Consider the following 8,034-nt stretch of genomic DNA (forward strand, 5'->3'; position numbering starts at 1 on the left):
GACATGTACGCACGCGCGCGTTTGGCTCAACTAATCAACACTGACACAACGGACTTTACACATCAAAGAGTTTTGATCTACGACACCAGCTAAGCTAGCCTAGCCGAGACAACAGTGAAGTTAGTAGAGTAGACGCGACGCTCGAGGTCGGACGGACACGTTTTTCTGTTGTCTGTATATTTTTCTCTCTTTTCTATCCAAATATGTATATTTTCTACAAACAATAGCTGTCTATTAGCTAGTGTATTTATAAAGCTAGTGTATTCATAAAGAGACCAAAATCTCTTTAAACATACAGATGACAGAAAAACGTGTCTGTCCGACCTCGAGCGTCGTGTCTACTGCACTAACTTAGCTGTTGTCTCGGCTAGGCTAGCTTGGCTGGTGTCGTAGATCAAAGCTCTTTGATGTGTAACGTCCGTTGCGTCAGCGCTGATTGGTTGAACCAAAAGACATGTAAGTTGAGGGGTGTTAAGGAATAATTCCGCTAGAAGTAGTAGTAAAACACTGTTGGGGAATTTCACCTTGCTATGAGAACTATTGGTACCGGCCTCTGTCCTGAACATCCGCTACTTAAAACAAAGAATGTAGGGTGAAGTTGGGGTCCTATTTCCCCTTGTCACGTATGCGAGGTGGTGGTGGACCCCAAAAAGCAGGCAGGAGGGAGGAGCAGGGTGTATTTGAAGAATTGTATTAAAACAAAGAAAACAAAATCCCAAACACACAAAGTCCAAAGTATCAAACAAAAAACCATGACTAAAGCTAAAACATAACAATGAACTAAACATGACAGAAACTAAGAGCAAACAGTAGCAAAAGCAACACACATGACAGTAGCAAAAAGCAACACACATGACAGTAGCAAGAGCAACACACATGACAGTAGCAAAAAGCAACAATGACCCGACACTGAGTGTTCGGGCTGGGAGTCCTTTTAAAGCCTTAATTAGCAAATGGCCAACAGGTGTGCAGCTGCCGGGGGAGCCCTACAGTGCCACCTGTTGGTCCCTAAACTGAATCATGACACCCCTTGAGTGATTAACAGCCCCCAAGTGTCTTCTTTTGCGTCCCCCACCTCAGGAAAGTTCCTGAAGGCTGTCAAGTTCTCTTGAGGAGGAACTCTTATCTCGAGATTTGTGCACAGCAGATGTGGTCTGTACTTTGTCAAAATGCCAAGATCGAACTGCATTGACCTTTCTTTGTTTCTGATTTTTACATAAGCGGAAGGACTGCCCGCCCCTAATTAACATAATTAACGTACTATGCCTATATATACGTGTGACTGTAGTTGCTCGGGGCTTCCTGATGAAATCTGAGACTCACAGGAGCCCGAATCGATTCGTGTTGCGTTGTGATAAACTGAAGAAAAGACGACGTGGTGTTGGGTCTTCTTCCACCTTATAGAGAGATAAAAGAACCTGTAACCAAGGAGGGCCAAGAGCAAATTGACAGCTCCCATTCCTCAACAGGGGTTCGTTGTTTTTCAGTGGATGGCTCTTTTTTACGAATGACAGATGGAATCATTTAATGCAGTTTATTAAAAAGGAGAAAGGAAAAAAAACATCTGCACCTCTGAACGGATGAACGAGAACACAACCTCCTTTCAGTCACGAAAACACTTCCTGCTTCTCTTTAGCCAATAAGACGCAAGCAATATAAGAATGTTTCAGAAAGTATTAAACAGAATATAATTTAAGTAACTAATATAAAAGAATATAATGCTCAAATATAAAATGAAAATAATTGATAATTTTACATAAGCTTACATTCTTACCCCTCCCACTACAGAAATGTCCTCATTTCTAATTCGATCACTTAACTCATTCAGTACGAACCAATTCCAGACCAAGTCTGAAAAGACGTTTAAAAACGTCATTGGGAGTGAATGAGTTAACTGTAAAATCCAGGTTATAACAAATGAACAACATTATACGGGGGGGGGGGGGCATCAGGAAGATGTCAGAACAAAGTCTTTGAAATTAACATGGTGGTGGCCTGGGCGTGTAAAGGAACTGGGACTTGAGGCCAATGCTGCAGGCAGAGCTATAAACCTTCTGTCCATCATTCATCTGTACATCATTCAAATGACTTTTCTGCTGTATGTGTCGCTTGAGGTAGTCCAGCTTCCATTTAGTCCATATATTTCGCTTACAACTTTAGCTTTGCTGCATGTTTCTCACTCGAAAAACTAAATATCTCACCCAGTTTCACTGCTTGTTCTATTTGCACATACTCCTCCAGCCATTCCAACTTAAAAGATTTGCAGTTCATTGTTATTTTGGTTTGGGGAGTTGACGTATCACATTCACCGCCCGGGTGACCGTCACGCTAAGTCAGGGGTGTCAAATAATTTCACATTTTGGGCCACATACGGCCTCTGGAGATGTAAAGTGGGCCAGACCATTAAAATGATACCATACTCTGCTATAAATAACCAATTTCATGTCTTTCCTTTGTTTTGGTCTAAAGAAGCACAAGAACATGAGGAACATGTTGAAATTTAATAAACATCTTTTACAAAACATTTCATGAAGCTCCTTAGATTTCCTTAGATAAATGTGCAATTTACTTTTATCGTTCACATACTGTATATGTATTGCAACTGATCCCACTGATTGTACAAAGGCACAAAACTTTAACAAGTAATTGGTATTGAAAAATATAGTCATGCACTTTTAAGATTAAACGAGATTTATAAAGAAAGGAATTTTTCAACCATTTACATGTGCATATAAAATTTAAATGAAATCCTTACCTACACCTTACAAACTAATGAGAGTGCTATTAAATGTGTAAAGAATAAAGTCAAGTCAAGTCAAGTCAAGTCAACAGTATTTATAGAGCACTTTCAAACAGCCATCGCTGCATACAAAGTGCTGTACATGGAGCAATTTAACATGCACAATAAACAGTAAGACAAATCGGTAAAGGTAAATGTAAAGTATTCACATGTCCTTGACAGCGTCTGCTGTGTTGGATCTGTCTCAATGACAGACTGAGGCTGCTGTTGTGTTCTTCTCTGATCAAAACAATGTTGTCTTTTATTCTGATCAAAACAGTGTGTTCCCCTAGCGGATACACCATGAATTGCACCAGATTAAACATATTCATGCCGTGTTTTTTTATGCATTTTTCACTTTTAAATTATCCTGCGGGCCTGATTAAACCTCCTCGTAGGCCCGCGGGCCGTGTGTTTGACACGTTGCGCTAAGTGATTGATTGAGCCCAAAACTCGGTAAAGTTTGGGCTCATCTAATCGCGAACGACCACAGATAGTGGACCCCTCCCATTGGTCGACAGCTCTTTCGGCCCTCAGCCAATTGCAGACGGCCACAACATGTCAGTCTTCTCCCATTGGCTAATGTCCGCACGCGCCCACTTCGTCATTCTCGCGATCTGTTCGGCTCTCAGTTTGGTTTAATGTACAGTATAGTACTGTGTTGAGGCGAAATTAACCACGCATCGTCGAACTCAGCCAATCTAGGAAGCCTTGAAATCACTCTTCTGGTAAGTATCGATTTGGTTGAATACTTTTGGAGGTTCGTTCGGGTATGTCTGGAGTCCGTGCGAATCTGTCTCGTACGAATTACGCGACTGTACTGTATTTTTGTATTTTTTTTTTTTTCTTGTTCTTTCTGCCTACATTCTTGCTGCTGGAGGCTGTAAATTTCCCCAGTGTGGGACTAATAAAGGATATCTTATCTTATCTTATCTTATCTTATTTTTACATTTTCTGCTCTCTCCCTCTCCCTCACAAATGTTGAAAGGACATGTTACTGTAAAGTCGAGGGGTATGTTGTTTTTAGTGGATAGCTCTATTTTACGAACGGCAAAAGGAGAGATGGAATACTGAATGCAGTTTTATTAAAAGGAGAAAAAAGACGCGAAGACGCCTGCACCGCGGCACGTTCGAGAACGCAACATTTTACTGTAAAGTCGAGGGCTTCATTGTTTTTAGTGGATAGCTCTATTTTACGCACGGCAAAAGGGAGATGGAATTATTTGCAGTTTTATTAAAAGGACAAAAAAAAAGACGATCAACGAATTCTCAACTCAACTGTATTTATAGAGCACTTTCAAACAGCCATCCAGTGGCGGTTCTGGGGGGGGGGGGGGGCAACGGGGGCCAGTGCCCCTGTAGCACTGATTCTGGCCCCCCCCTCCGAGCGTAGATTACGCAGTCGCGCCGAGTCGCCGACGCGAAAGGTGGAACCAAAGTGCTTTAACATTCTAATCGGACCCTTTAGTGCGCTGCGCCACTTAAAAATGAGCGGGAAAATGAGAAGCAGTCCGCAGAGAAGGAAATTACCACGACACGAGTGTTATTTGCGTGTGAATGTGTGTGTGTGTGTGTGTGTGTGTGTGCACGTGTGTGTGTGCACGTGTGTGTGTGTGTGTGCGTGCGCGTGTTTGTGTGTGCGTGCGCGTGTTTGTGTGCGCGCGTGTGTGTGTGTGTGTGTGTGTGACTTGTTTAGTCTCCCTTTTTATTTTAATTTTTATTTAACAGGATCAAGATATAAGACATTGCCTTTTAAAATGTGGATAATTATATGCATGTAAAACATCTAGCTTCCGTGTATTTGCAATTTTTGTCCCCGGCTTGAATATTCTCAACAGACGTATTGTTACGCTTGCAGATATTTTGGCCCTCCTAATACTGTTTTTTTTCTCATCACTGTAATGTTATGACTACAATTTCAAAGTTTGAAGAAATAAAAAGTCAAATAAGATTTCAAATCTGTCTTTTTAGCCCTGGGTTGAATGTGCCCCCCCATCAAAACTCCTGGCCCCAGCCCGGCCCCCTCAGTGAAATTGATCCAGAACCCCCACTGCAGCCATCGCCGCATTCAAAGTGCTGTACATGGAGCAACTAACATATATACAACAATAAAGCATAAATCAGTAACAAAGACGTCACAAAGTAAAATAAATAAAAAATAAATAAAACAGTAACAACGTAACAAAGACAAATAGTCAAGTACAATTTTATTGTCAAATCATCTGCATGTGCAACAGACAACATAGATGAAATTTCTTCCCTCTCAAGACAACATGCAACTGGTGCTCAGTGAGACTACGCTCCAGTTTGGCCAGTACCGGGGCCAAACATTCAAATGGCTCCTTGGGAATGATGTGGGTTACTGTGCTATGGTCGTGGCTTCCCACCAGAAGGAGCGTGACAACGGCGACACCACCTTGGTTTGCCAGGCTCCTTCTTGCACACCTTGAATGCCTACGTCGTTGGGAGAGACAAAGAGGCAAATCACAAAGTGTCTCGTCCAGGGAAACGACCGCACCCTAATGGGTCTATGGCTCCGAATGTTGCCAATTTCATCTCTTTACAGCGACAAGTGAGCAGCCGTCAGTCCCGTTGGAGCCATCAGATGACGTGCTCCTTGTAGCTGCCATGGAGGTGGAGTCTCAGTGTGAGTGACCTTATCATGTCAGTTGGAAAAATGGAGAAACAAAGAATTTAAAGTGAGAAGTGACTTAATTTATATCTTGTGTTGCCAGTGTCCCAGGCTTCCACATCGTCTGCCACCGGCACTGCCATCACATCGCCCACCCCTGCAGGGCGCTCTGCCCCCGTGGTCTGGGCCCGTGGCGACACGTTGCCACAGCTGCCGGCGCCAAAGCAGCAGGGTGTGCTTCCAAAGGGCTGGCTCGCCACACTACCCGAGAGCGAGCACGCGTGGGTAGGCCAAGTGCTGTACGATAGAACGGCCAGTGGGAAAACGGTGCTCACCTCAAAACTCAAGCTGTGGTGGGAGCCCCCAAGCCTGCCCGCGTATTTTACGCAGCCCCCCGCTTCACCCAAGCAGTTTTTCCATTTTAAATTCTTCTTGTGGGCGCCATACAAAATGTGAGGGGTGAAACTGGCGTGCCCCGATTGCAACCACGACCGCCTGACCGGAGCCGGACTGTACAAGACCGTTCGGCGGGTGCTGAATCTCAGGGGCTGGTACTTCATGGGCACCGAGTGCCTTGAGTGCATCAATTGCCGCAAGAAGTACTCTGCCTGGGAAGAGAAAATCCGGAAGCAACTGCACATCTCCAAGCAGTTATTGTTCCCGGCGATCCTGACATACAAGTGAGAAGCGAGCCGGTCGGCCTTCTCATTCATTTCAGCCTTCTCATTCATTCACCGTTTTGTGGCACTAATGATTCCCTGCCTCTCTCCTCATCTCTTTAGACTGGCTTGTGACAAAGCAGTCATCCCTTTGATGAGGGTGCGCACGCCAGGCAACAGTGCCACTCTGTTGCGCCGGGTGCTGATGGAGATCCACAGCGAAGAGTGGTTGGCCAGATGCACCAGCTACCTGTCCATTCTCACGCACCTGGGTGTCCCAGTCAACGGGGGGAAGCCATCCCGCCAATGCACCCGCTCCCTACCGTGTCCTGGTTTCTAGCAGCCTATGTGATGGACGTGGTCCCCCGCCTCGAGGATAACAAGGCCCGTCTCACCTCCATCTTTGAAAGCATCCTGAGGATTGTCTCCACTAAGAAGGCGTAGTTCACTAATCACACGGACGTGACCGTGGTGATGAGAGTTGCGTTGATGTCATGTGTGCCTTTTCACCTGCAGTTGACCAAGAAGCTGGCAGGGGAATCCGCTGGAACGGCTGCCTGGGTGACCAACGTGGGCAATGAGTACGGGCAGGTGCTCATGTCCGTGCTCACGGCCGCGGAGGGAAAGGGCGTTTCAGCCATGGCGGATGGACTTGTAGCGTCGCCACTTGCGCTGCATCCAGGACCCACCGGGTGTGGCCCTGTACACAAAAACTGTTGAGGTAAAAAAAGGTGGGGTCGCGCTCCCGGTGTTCCACTGCACGCGAGGGTCCACCTCCCTGGAGTCCTTCCACCTCCATCAGTGCCAATTCATTCCGGGTGAGTTAAAAGCGTGTGCATATTGTGCCCATGTGTTTGTGCCAAAGACTGAATTCCATCTCATTTCCGACTCTGCAGGCACATCGGCCAACGCCCTCCATTTTCAGGTGTACCTGCTGGAGGGCTTGACCAGGTGGAGCGAGGACAGAGCCAGGGCGGCCGTGGTGGGTAGTGGCAAAGACCAGGTACGCTCCTATAATGCGCATGTGGTGGATGGCTTCCAGGAGGTGGTACAGCCGCGCCAGACCTCTTCCCCTCTGCGCAACTACACCGCACCGGGGGTTTAAACTGGTCAGGCTCACGGAGGACGATGTTTGAGAGAGATTCTTACGCAACGTCTGACATGGTAAGTGCTGACTCTGACTCGCATTCAGGGGAGCTCATCGGGGTGGAGTATCTGCAAGCGCACACCGGCACTGTGCTCAAGTCTTATCTGTGAGGAGATGAGGAAGACGTGGGTGACTGGCAAGACCAGTTCGAGGAGGAGGAGGACGAGGAGGAGGGGCTGGAATTCCATTGCATGTTGGCCATGTCGGCACTGTCTGAGAGTCTCCCAGAAAATGAGCCACGGCAGGGGTGCCAGGAGAAAGAGGTATGTCTGACTCTCTTTCTCAATTTTGTTCTCTCTCTTTCTGTACACCGCACATGTAGCATTTCAAGCCCTTCTTTTAACACAGGAGGAGGATGTCGTGGGCCCGGACGGCCAAGGTGGCTCCCAGCACGTCTGCCGGCTGGTGACGCGCTGGTGCAGCTGCGCCGCAATGCATTCGTGACATTACAGTGGATCACAGTATTCTGCTGACTCGTTTGCAGCACTTGGTGGGCATTGGCGGCAGTGCTCTTGAGTGGTTTAGGTCCTATTTAGCTGACAGAACCTTTTGTGTCAGCCTTGGCTGCTCTGAGTCACGCACTGCTCCCCTGTCATGTGGTGTTCCACAGGGCTCAATTCTGGGGCCTCTGCTGTTCTCGCTGTATCTACTCCCATTGGGTTCCATCTTAAGGAAACAAGGTATTCCCTTCCACGGCTATGCAGATGACTGCCAGATCTACGTCCCACTGAGCAAGAAAGACACCTTCTCATTAAGGCCACTCCTATCCTGTCTGGAAGAAATCAAAACCTGGATGGCACAAAATTTCTTGAAATTC

General features: G+C 46.5%; 1 pseudogene; it reads left to right on the forward strand.

Annotated features, from left to right (window-relative positions):
- Window positions 1–5,861: 5,861 nt before the first annotated feature.
- LOC147185886 (uncharacterized) lies at window positions 5,862–7,661 on the forward strand (annotated as a pseudogene).
- Window positions 7,662–8,034: the final 373 nt, after the last annotated feature.

Source organism: Hippocampus guttulatus, chromosome 22, assembly GCF_054856545.1.
Source record: "Hippocampus guttulatus isolate MCC_2025c chromosome 22, RoL_Hgut_1.0, whole genome shotgun sequence".
Taxonomy (NCBI): Eukaryota; Metazoa; Chordata; class Actinopteri; order Syngnathiformes; family Syngnathidae; genus Hippocampus; species Hippocampus guttulatus.